General features: G+C 43.8%; 1 long non-coding RNA gene across 1 annotated transcript; it reads right to left on the bottom strand.

Annotated features, from left to right (window-relative positions):
• Positions 1-7,357: 7,357 nt before the first annotated feature.
• On the bottom strand, positions 7,358-8,328 carry LOC145430909 (uncharacterized). Its single transcript, XR_013911243.1, has 2 exons — positions 8,189-8,328; positions 7,358-7,606 (listed from the first exon to the last, which is right to left on the bottom strand). It is a non-coding gene; the product is annotated as an uncharacterized LOC145430909 (long non-coding RNA).
• Between the last annotated feature and the right edge of the window lie 400 nt (positions 8,329-8,728).

Raw genomic sequence — 8,728 nt, forward strand, 5'->3', positions numbered from 1 at the left:
CATTGCAGAGACGTGTCAACCAAGACAGCCCTACAACGTCCAGAGCCTTCAGGAACTCGGGGCGGACCTCATCGACACCAGGGGCTCTGCCACCAAGGAGTTGTTTAACTGCCTCAGTGACCTCGCCCCCGGAAATTGGTGGGTCACACCCCTCATCCCCAGACTCTGCTTCCTCCCCGGAAGACGTGTCAGTGGGATTAAGGAGGTCCTCGAAGTATTCCTTCCACCGCCCGACAATTTTCTCAGTCGACGTCAACAGCGCTCCGCCAGCACTATACACAGTGCAGGTAGAGCACCGCTTTCCCCTCCTGAGACGCCTGACGGTTTGCCAGAATCTCTTCGAGGCAGTCCGAAAGTCTTTTTCCATGGCCTCTCCGAACTCCTCCCACACCCGAGTTTTTGCTTCAGCCACTGCCCGAGCCGCATTCCGCTTGGCCTGTCGATACCTGTCGGCTGCCTCCGGAGTCCCACAGGCTAACCAAGCCCGATAGGCCTCCTTCTTCAGCCTGGTGGCTCCCTTCACCTCTGGTGTCCACCATTTGGTTCGGGGATTACCACCACGGCAGGCACCGACCACCTTGCGGCCGCAGCTCAATGCAGCAGCTTCGGCAATGGAGACGCTGAACATGGTCCATTCGGACTCAATGTCCCCAGTCTCCCTCGGAATGCTGTTGAAGCTCTGCCGGAGGTGTGCGTTGAAGATCTCGCGGACTGGGGCCTCTGCTAGACGTTCCCAGCACACCCTCACTACGCGTTTAGGTGCACCAGGTCTGTCCAGCGTCCTCCCCCGCCACCTGATCCAACTCACCACCAGGTGGTGATCAGTTGACAACTCAGCCCCTCTCTTCACCCGAGTGTCCAGAACATATGGTCGCAGGTCTGGTGATACGATTACAAAATCGATCATCGACCTACGGCCTAGAGCATCCTGGTGCCACGTGCACTTATGGACACTCTTATGTTCGAACAGGGTGTTCGTTATGGCCAAACTGTGATTAGCACAGAAGTCCAATAACAAAGCACCGCTCGGGTTCAGATCAGGGAGGCCGTTCCTCCCAATCACGCCCCTCCAGGTCTCGCTGTCGTTACCCACGTGAGCATTGAAGTCTCCCAGCAGGACAACAGAGTCTCCAGGTGGAGCACCTTCCAGCACCCCCCCCAGGGACTCTAAGAAGGCTGGGTACTCCGAACTGCCACTCGGCGCATAAGCGCAGATGACAGTCAGGACCCGTTCCCCGACCCTAAGGCGCAGGGAACAAACCCTCTCGTCCACCGGGAAAAACCCCAACGTACCGGCAGCAAGCCGAGGGGATATAAGAATACCCACCCCAGCCCGCCGCCTCTCACCAGGGGCAACTCCAGACTGAGACAGAGTCCAGCCCCTCTCCAGGAGACTGGTTCCAGAGCCCAGACAATGCGTAGAGGTGAGCCCAACTATATCTAGCCGGTACCTCTCAACCTCACGCACCAACTCAGGCTCCTTCCCCACCAGAGAGGTGACATTCCATGTCCCTATTGCCAGTCTTGGCAGCCGGGGGTCGGTCCGCCAGGGCCTCCGCTCCTGGCCGCCACCCGGCTCACAATGCACCCGACCCCTATGGCGCCTCCTGCGGGTGGTGGGCCTGCGGGAGGATGGGCCCATGTCTCCTCTTCGGGCTGTGCCCGGCCGGGCCCCATGGACTAAGGCCCGGCCACCAGACGCTCGCCCTCGGGCACCCTCCCCGGGCCTGGCTCCAGGGCGGGGCCCCGGTAACCCTATCCCGGGCAGGGTAAACTGTTCCCTCGATATTCTTTTCATGGGGGTCTTCTGAATCGCTCTTTGTCTGGTCCCTCACCCAGGACCAGTTTGCCATGGGAGACCCTACCAGGGGGCAAAAGCCCCCAGACAACATAGCCCCTGGGATCCCTGGGACACACAAACCCCTCCACCGCGATAAGGTAGCGATTCAAGGAGGAGACCTTTCCATTTGATTACATTTTGTATGATGGATTATGCAGAAAAAGTAGAATTGGGCTGAAAGATCTATCGCTTTATCACCTATTCAGGTTGTAAATCACTGTATCGTTCTTATTTGCAAACAAACAAACAAAAAACTTCAAAGATTGAGGACAGCTGCTGCTCCACATCGAAAGGAGCCAGCTGAGGTGGTTCGGGCATCTGACAAGGATGCCCCCTGGGCGCCTCCTGGGTGAGGTGTTCCAGGCATGTCCCACCGGGAGGAGGCCCCGGGGCAGACCCAGGACACGCTGGAGAGATTATATCTCTCGGCTGGCCTGGGAACGCCTTGGTGTTCCCCCGGATAAGCTGGAGGAGGTGGCTGGGGAGAGGGAGGTCTGGGCCTCTCTGCTTAGGCTGCTGCCCCCACGACCCGGCCTCGGATAAAGCGGATGAAGATGGATGGATGGAGGTTGTAAATCGTGTTTTTAAAAAGTAACTAAGTAACTAAGTAATTAATTACTTTTGAAAATAAGTAATCAGTAAAGTAACGGGATTACTTTTTTGGGGAAGTAATCAGCAATTAGTTACTGATTACTTTTTTCAAGTAACTTGACCAACACTGGTGGTTAGCCCATCTCCAAGCAACCTCAAAACCACAGTAGACAACTAAAGTGGATGATCACAGAATACTTTCCTCGAATAAGAAAAAGCCCTTCGTAACATCTAGCCTGTAGAGCTCTTGGTTTAACTAGGTCCCTATTGTTTAATGATGATATGAAAGCTCATCGAAGTAGCACCATGGAGTCTGAAGTGTACAAGACTGACAAAACTGAAGACAGAGAGTCCCAACAACCATTAGCAGCTGAAGGTGGATGCAGTAAATGCCTGGCAGAGCATTTAAATGGAGGAATCATAGTATTTTTAATGTCCATGGGTCCCTATATTTTAGTCCAAAAGCCTACAGATCTAATTGTATTTGGCTGTATACAAACAAAAACTCTGATCTTACTATTAAGATTTAAATGAAAATACAAACTTTTTTTATGTTTGGCTGAGGTGGAAAAGTTTGCATAGTGATAAAAGCAAAATGTACGCGAGCGTGATTTAAATGGTCAAAGAAGCTTCCACAAAAGTGATGAAAAATAGTAGATGGAATCGTCGGACCTCTGTGGAGCAATGAGGAGACTGTAACCTTCCTCAAATGACAACATGAAATCAACAGATTAATGCTACCTGCTGTTTATCTCGGTGAGCCATCTCTTAATGGAATGGGTGGAAATGTGAAGTCATTTGCATTTTATCCTGTGGCTTTTCACCACATTTTGATGAAAGCGCTGCCAGAATATTCTGGCTATCACGTAACTCGTGTTTGATCAACACCAGTATCAGCTTCAAAAATCTCCTATCAATCAAGTTATAATCCATCCTTTAGCTGTCAAGACAAATTTCTAAAGCCTCAAAGTACTACACAAGGAAAAGCCAAGACGCCAAAGAGTGGAATAGTTTGGAAAAAGTGTCTTTGCAAATAACTTAGTAGTTGTTGCTCCACTGCAGTCTTGTCAGTTATGTATTAAAATTGGAACCAACATAGTTTAAAAGTATGTATTTAACTAAATGTGCACAAAGAATAATTTAGAAAGAAGAAAAAGAAAAAAGCATATAAGGCAGGCAGGAAAAGAGTTTGGCACATCATAGCAAGGTTTGTTTGTCTGCCATCTATCTGTGGACCGGAACAACATTTGACTGGACAGCCTGAGGTGATAGGAGCACTGAGAAGTGCATGCTGATAATGCAGCCAAATAGACGCCGATCATTATCTCCAGTACAGCTTATGATGGGCAAAATCAATAGCAGGGAAGAGAAGAGGCAGCAATGCAAAAAGATTAAATAAAGTGAACGGATGCCATTTTTGAGAACTTTGAGATATGCTGTTTGAAGGAGGAAGTATGAAGCGTACTCACAGAGCACCTGATGGTTTTTCTCTTCTCAGATTAAAAATCAGGCCACGCGCTCGCAGTTTTGAGACCTGATAAAACAAACAACCTTGCATCGGGCTTACTACTCCATCACGGCCCTCACTATTCGGCAGACTCGTAAAAACAGGGCTGCGGTGTATGGATGCGACCAATTTTGGTACAGCGGTCCATATCGTTGAAGACTTTGAAGAGGAAGACATTTGACACAGCATCAAAGAATGAGAAAGGAGGAAAAGACGAATAAGGTGGCAAATTGCTTGATGTTAGCCAACATGAAACAAGAGGGCAGATTCAGCGTCACCGTCATCAGCTGCCCAAAGGAGCCCCCCGGACTCAGAATGGGCTAATTATAGCATTATGTGGATGATGATGCTGTTTTGTTGCCCCTAAAACTAATTACAAAGTCACCCCAAACCCAGAAAACACACGTTTTGGTCGGTTACTTTGATCTCTTCTTGCATGATGTAAGGACAACACATCCCATGCTTTCACAGCCATGTGGCTTTCAAAGAGTTGTAGCTGTTCCAGGCCAGTCATTTGTATACATAGGGAATGCATTTAAAGCAGCCTGTGTGGTAGACTTTGGGTCCCTATTATCCACTCAGGGCTCCTGTTCACATAATTTAATTCTGGATGAATAAAATGAAAGGAAAGCGCAATTAGTGAGTAAAGCCAGAGGGATAAAATTTGCCAGATGGAGAGTTATGAAAACTAGTTTCAATAGCAATGATTTTCACAGTGGTCTAAATTGTACAATATGACCTTTTTTGAATGGTGTATGTGCCTTTTTTTTTGCTACAGCCCTGTATACATACACTATTTGGTTTTCAGTTGATCAGAAAATACCAAAACTCAATTCAGCAAAACTTTTGATGAAAGCAGACTGATAAACTGCTTCCTGGTGATAACAGCCTCAGCGCAGAGGCTTAAGAGAATAGAATTTCTGCTCTACAGTGTATAATTTCGTGGAGCGGCACAGTCTGTCCACTTGTTCAATTTCCCTGTGTAAGCATTAGAGAAGAGGCTAAAAGGCTCAAAGATTTGGAGCAAGCTGACGCCATATTTTCTCTCAGTAAGATTCTTAGCAAAGAGAGTGGGAATGGGAATAAACCAGGGCAAAAACACCAAAAAGGACTCCTCAGAGGTCACGCTGAAGTCTGTCGAGGGTTATGGTGAACAAGAGGACCGAGGTGAGCTTCCCACAATGGCTGGTTCCAGTGAACAACCAAATATAACGGGATAATGGTGCGTTCGTCTGAAGTGTAGCTAAAAATTCAGGGTTTTAATGTAGTTGCGGGACCCTTAAATTACTTCATACATTATATTAGCTTTTTTGGGACCTTTACTTTTTGCAGGGCCCACGATTCATCGTCTGACTGCTCATGGAACAATTGTGAATATGAGACAAAAGTCAAAAGAAAGCTGAATACCACAGACATGTACAGCTAAGTTGTTGCACTATTTTTGAACACAGAAAACTGATGAACACAGCTGTTTTTTTTTTACATTTTTGTTAATTTTCCAAGTTCACAAAACCGTTATTGTCTCTGTAAGTCTATGTTATATATTTCAGTTACAGCTAGTTTTAGTTACAGTGATCCCTCGCTATAATGCGGTTCACCTTTCACGGCCTCGCTGTTTCACGGATATTTTTGTGCAATTTTTCATCGTTGTTTTTTTTTTTGTTACAGAGCATTGTGTTCTGTCTCCTGATTGGCTGTAGACCATTGTCAATCAATCTTATGCCGTGTCTCCTGTACAGTACAGATTGCGTTCAGCTTGTCAAATTTACATTAATCTTTGATCGCTCGTGTGACTCTGAAGTGCTGCACTGTATGTTTGTAAGTTTTCTCCCCAACAAACACAACAACGTCGACGTTTCGCACCATCAAAGGCACCTGAGGTAGCAAAAGGCAGAGGAAGATGCTAACAATCGCACAGAAAGTTGGACTTCTGGACATGCTAAAGGAAAGTAGAAGTTACCGTATTTTTCGGATTATAAGGCACATTAAGCGAAACAAAACAGTCAGATAAGTCAAACTTAACTCAACTCATTCTTCTTGCTTCCTCTGCTTCTGTGCCATTGATTCATTAATGTTGAGTTTTCTGGCAGCTGCTCTATTCCCATATTCTGGACCTGAAAACAGGGTTTAATCTTTGGTTTCCTTCTATAATACTGGACTTATTTTTCTACGAAGGTTTGAACTTTGAGAGTGTTTAAACAAGAGAGAAAAGTGTGAAAATGTCCATGCCTGTCTGAGAAAAGTGTATAAAGTGTGTAGTGTTTTACAGCCTCACAACATCTATAATAACTGTAAAAAAACAAAGTTGCTACTTCGTGTATTTCACCTATCGCGCGTTATTTTTGGAACGTAACTCCTGCGACAAATGAGGGACCACTGTATTTTAGTGTTAGTTAACTGTAGCAACCTCACAAAGAGGGATAATATCTTAGATTTTAATTAGATTTATGTAGCATCTCTCAGGAACTCCAGTCGAGGGCCTCGGTTAATACAGGAACTGTTACCTTGTGGTGAATGAGGGAATGCTGGTGTGTCTGTTGCCGCTTCATGCTCAGAGTCACTCTAATAACTTAATATCTGGAATTCTAGAAATTCGTAATAGAAGGGCGACAAATTGTATGTGACAGGGGGTGGATATTCTTCCATAATGGTCGGCTCCTCTTCCACCTGACCATGATATCAGTCATTGGTGATGCCACGGGAAGAGCGAATGACTGGATTATGAAGCAAACCTCCAACCCCAGTGTCAGTGTTTGGGTGTAAAGCATAAGGTTTATATTTTTAACTGGTAGTTAGCACCTCAGGATGTTATCAAGTAACACCAAATAATTTAATGAGTAATAAAAGAGTTTCTATGGGGAATAAATAAGTAATAATATAATTTAAAAAGTCATATGTAATAAATTAAACTTTAATCTCTCATTTGAGTATTTGCACATTTGTTTCAATGTTACACTCACAAAAAGAAGATTACATTTTTAAGACTGTATCAGGTTCCTAATGCATCATCTTTTAATGACTCTAATTACTCATCTGCTTTTGTGCTGGTGCATTTCAGCAGTGACATAAGATAAAAATAACTTATAGTCATACACAGCAAATCCAGCATGTCCAAATTAACACTGTCGGATTTGATTTCAACACTATTAAAGTGTCTCTATGGGTCCACACCAGAGAGCGTTAATTTAACTCTTTTTGGAGAGTTGGTACGTTAACTCTGATTTAGTGTTAAACACCAAATCTGTCTGGAGTTGATAATTTAACACTTGGTGTTAAGAGTTTATATATTAACTCTCAAAGAGTATTTTAGTTTAACTACGTAAGAGTTATCTTCTAATTCATTCTAAAAAGCGGGAATTTTACTGTTCTGAACTTCTAGAAATTTCTTTTGGAAATAAACATTTACTAAAAAGGTGCAATGGTTTTTGAAAAACATTTATTCTGAACTGTGCACCACAATTTCAAAACATTTTCTGAAAGATGTAACAGTATACATGTTCTCATTTTCATTAGAATTTTGTTTATCAAAAGGTCTGACATGGTAAATGCAAATAACAGCATTCTCATCACTTATTTCTTCAATACAATATGCATGTCCTTCATTCATCCCTTTGTGGAACTTCAACGCACTTCTGCTCTCCCCCATATTCCATCTTCACAAGCATATCCTGTGCGGAGATTGAATAAAAATTAGTTGACACTAATTAATGGCACAAATAATCCAGTAAACAATTGCAGCACAGTAAAAAAAAAAAGGAATCCTCTTTGAGCCATTACTTGTGTAAAGTATTTTCCCAAAAGACAAAGACACAGGCAACAGGTAATACTGAACTAAATGTAAAACCTCAACCTTTTTCATTTTTACCTAAACCGTGTGCACAAAACTCTGAGGGATCTATGCTAACGTAGAATCCAGTCAGGACGTCTGCTACTGCTGTTTGCTCGTTTTTTTTTATTTTTATGGGCAATCGTTTTCAGGCTTCAAGTAGCACCATTATACCAACATTTCACATTCTAGACATTGTTTTAGGTGTATTTGACCAAAGGTTTGACTGAAAATTCACATGCAAGCTTTTTTCAAGGCTGTGGTATTTGCCTGCAAACAATACCTTTCAGCTAGCTAAAACAGAATATTATGCTATCAGCGAGCAACATGGCTAATGCCTTTCACACAGCTTTGTCTCAACTCCAAAGAGCCACAGAAGTAAAAGCTAATAACAATTGAAACAATCTTTGAAAAAATGACTTACCAAGCATGGCAAACAACTCAAATATGTAGAGCAAAATGTTCTGAAACGGCTTCACTTCAGCTTCGATTGGAGCCGTGCTGGGGGCGGAGTCTGTGAATTTACTCTGTTGGTGTCATAGCCCCTCTAGGAGTTCAGAGTTAAGAGGTCAAGAGTTAATGTTTCCATTGTAACACCTCCAGATTTGACAGAGAAACACTCATTTTTAACACTCGATTTTAACTACTATCATTTTACACCTCAGAGTTACATTAAAAGAATGTGACTCTGCTTAGAGTAAAATTAACTCTACTTTTGCAAGGAGACTATTAACACCAAAAAATTTAACACTTTTGAATTTGCTGTGTAGTTTAGTCTTTAACCACCTGTTCCCTGATAAATGACTGTATAATTACAGTTATGCCAGAGAAAGTTGGTGCGATGACCTGCAAAATTGTGGGGGGTCAGCTGCAGGTGTACGCGAAGCTATGAGTACATATTGTACAAGTTTCCGAGATACACTGAGAACTCCTGCACCCACTCTGGGAGAAAACAGCGATATAT

This window comes from Astatotilapia calliptera, chromosome 9 (genome assembly GCF_964374335.1).
Source record: "Astatotilapia calliptera chromosome 9, fAstCal68.1, whole genome shotgun sequence".
Taxonomy (NCBI): domain Eukaryota; kingdom Metazoa; phylum Chordata; class Actinopteri; order Cichliformes; family Cichlidae; genus Astatotilapia; species Astatotilapia calliptera.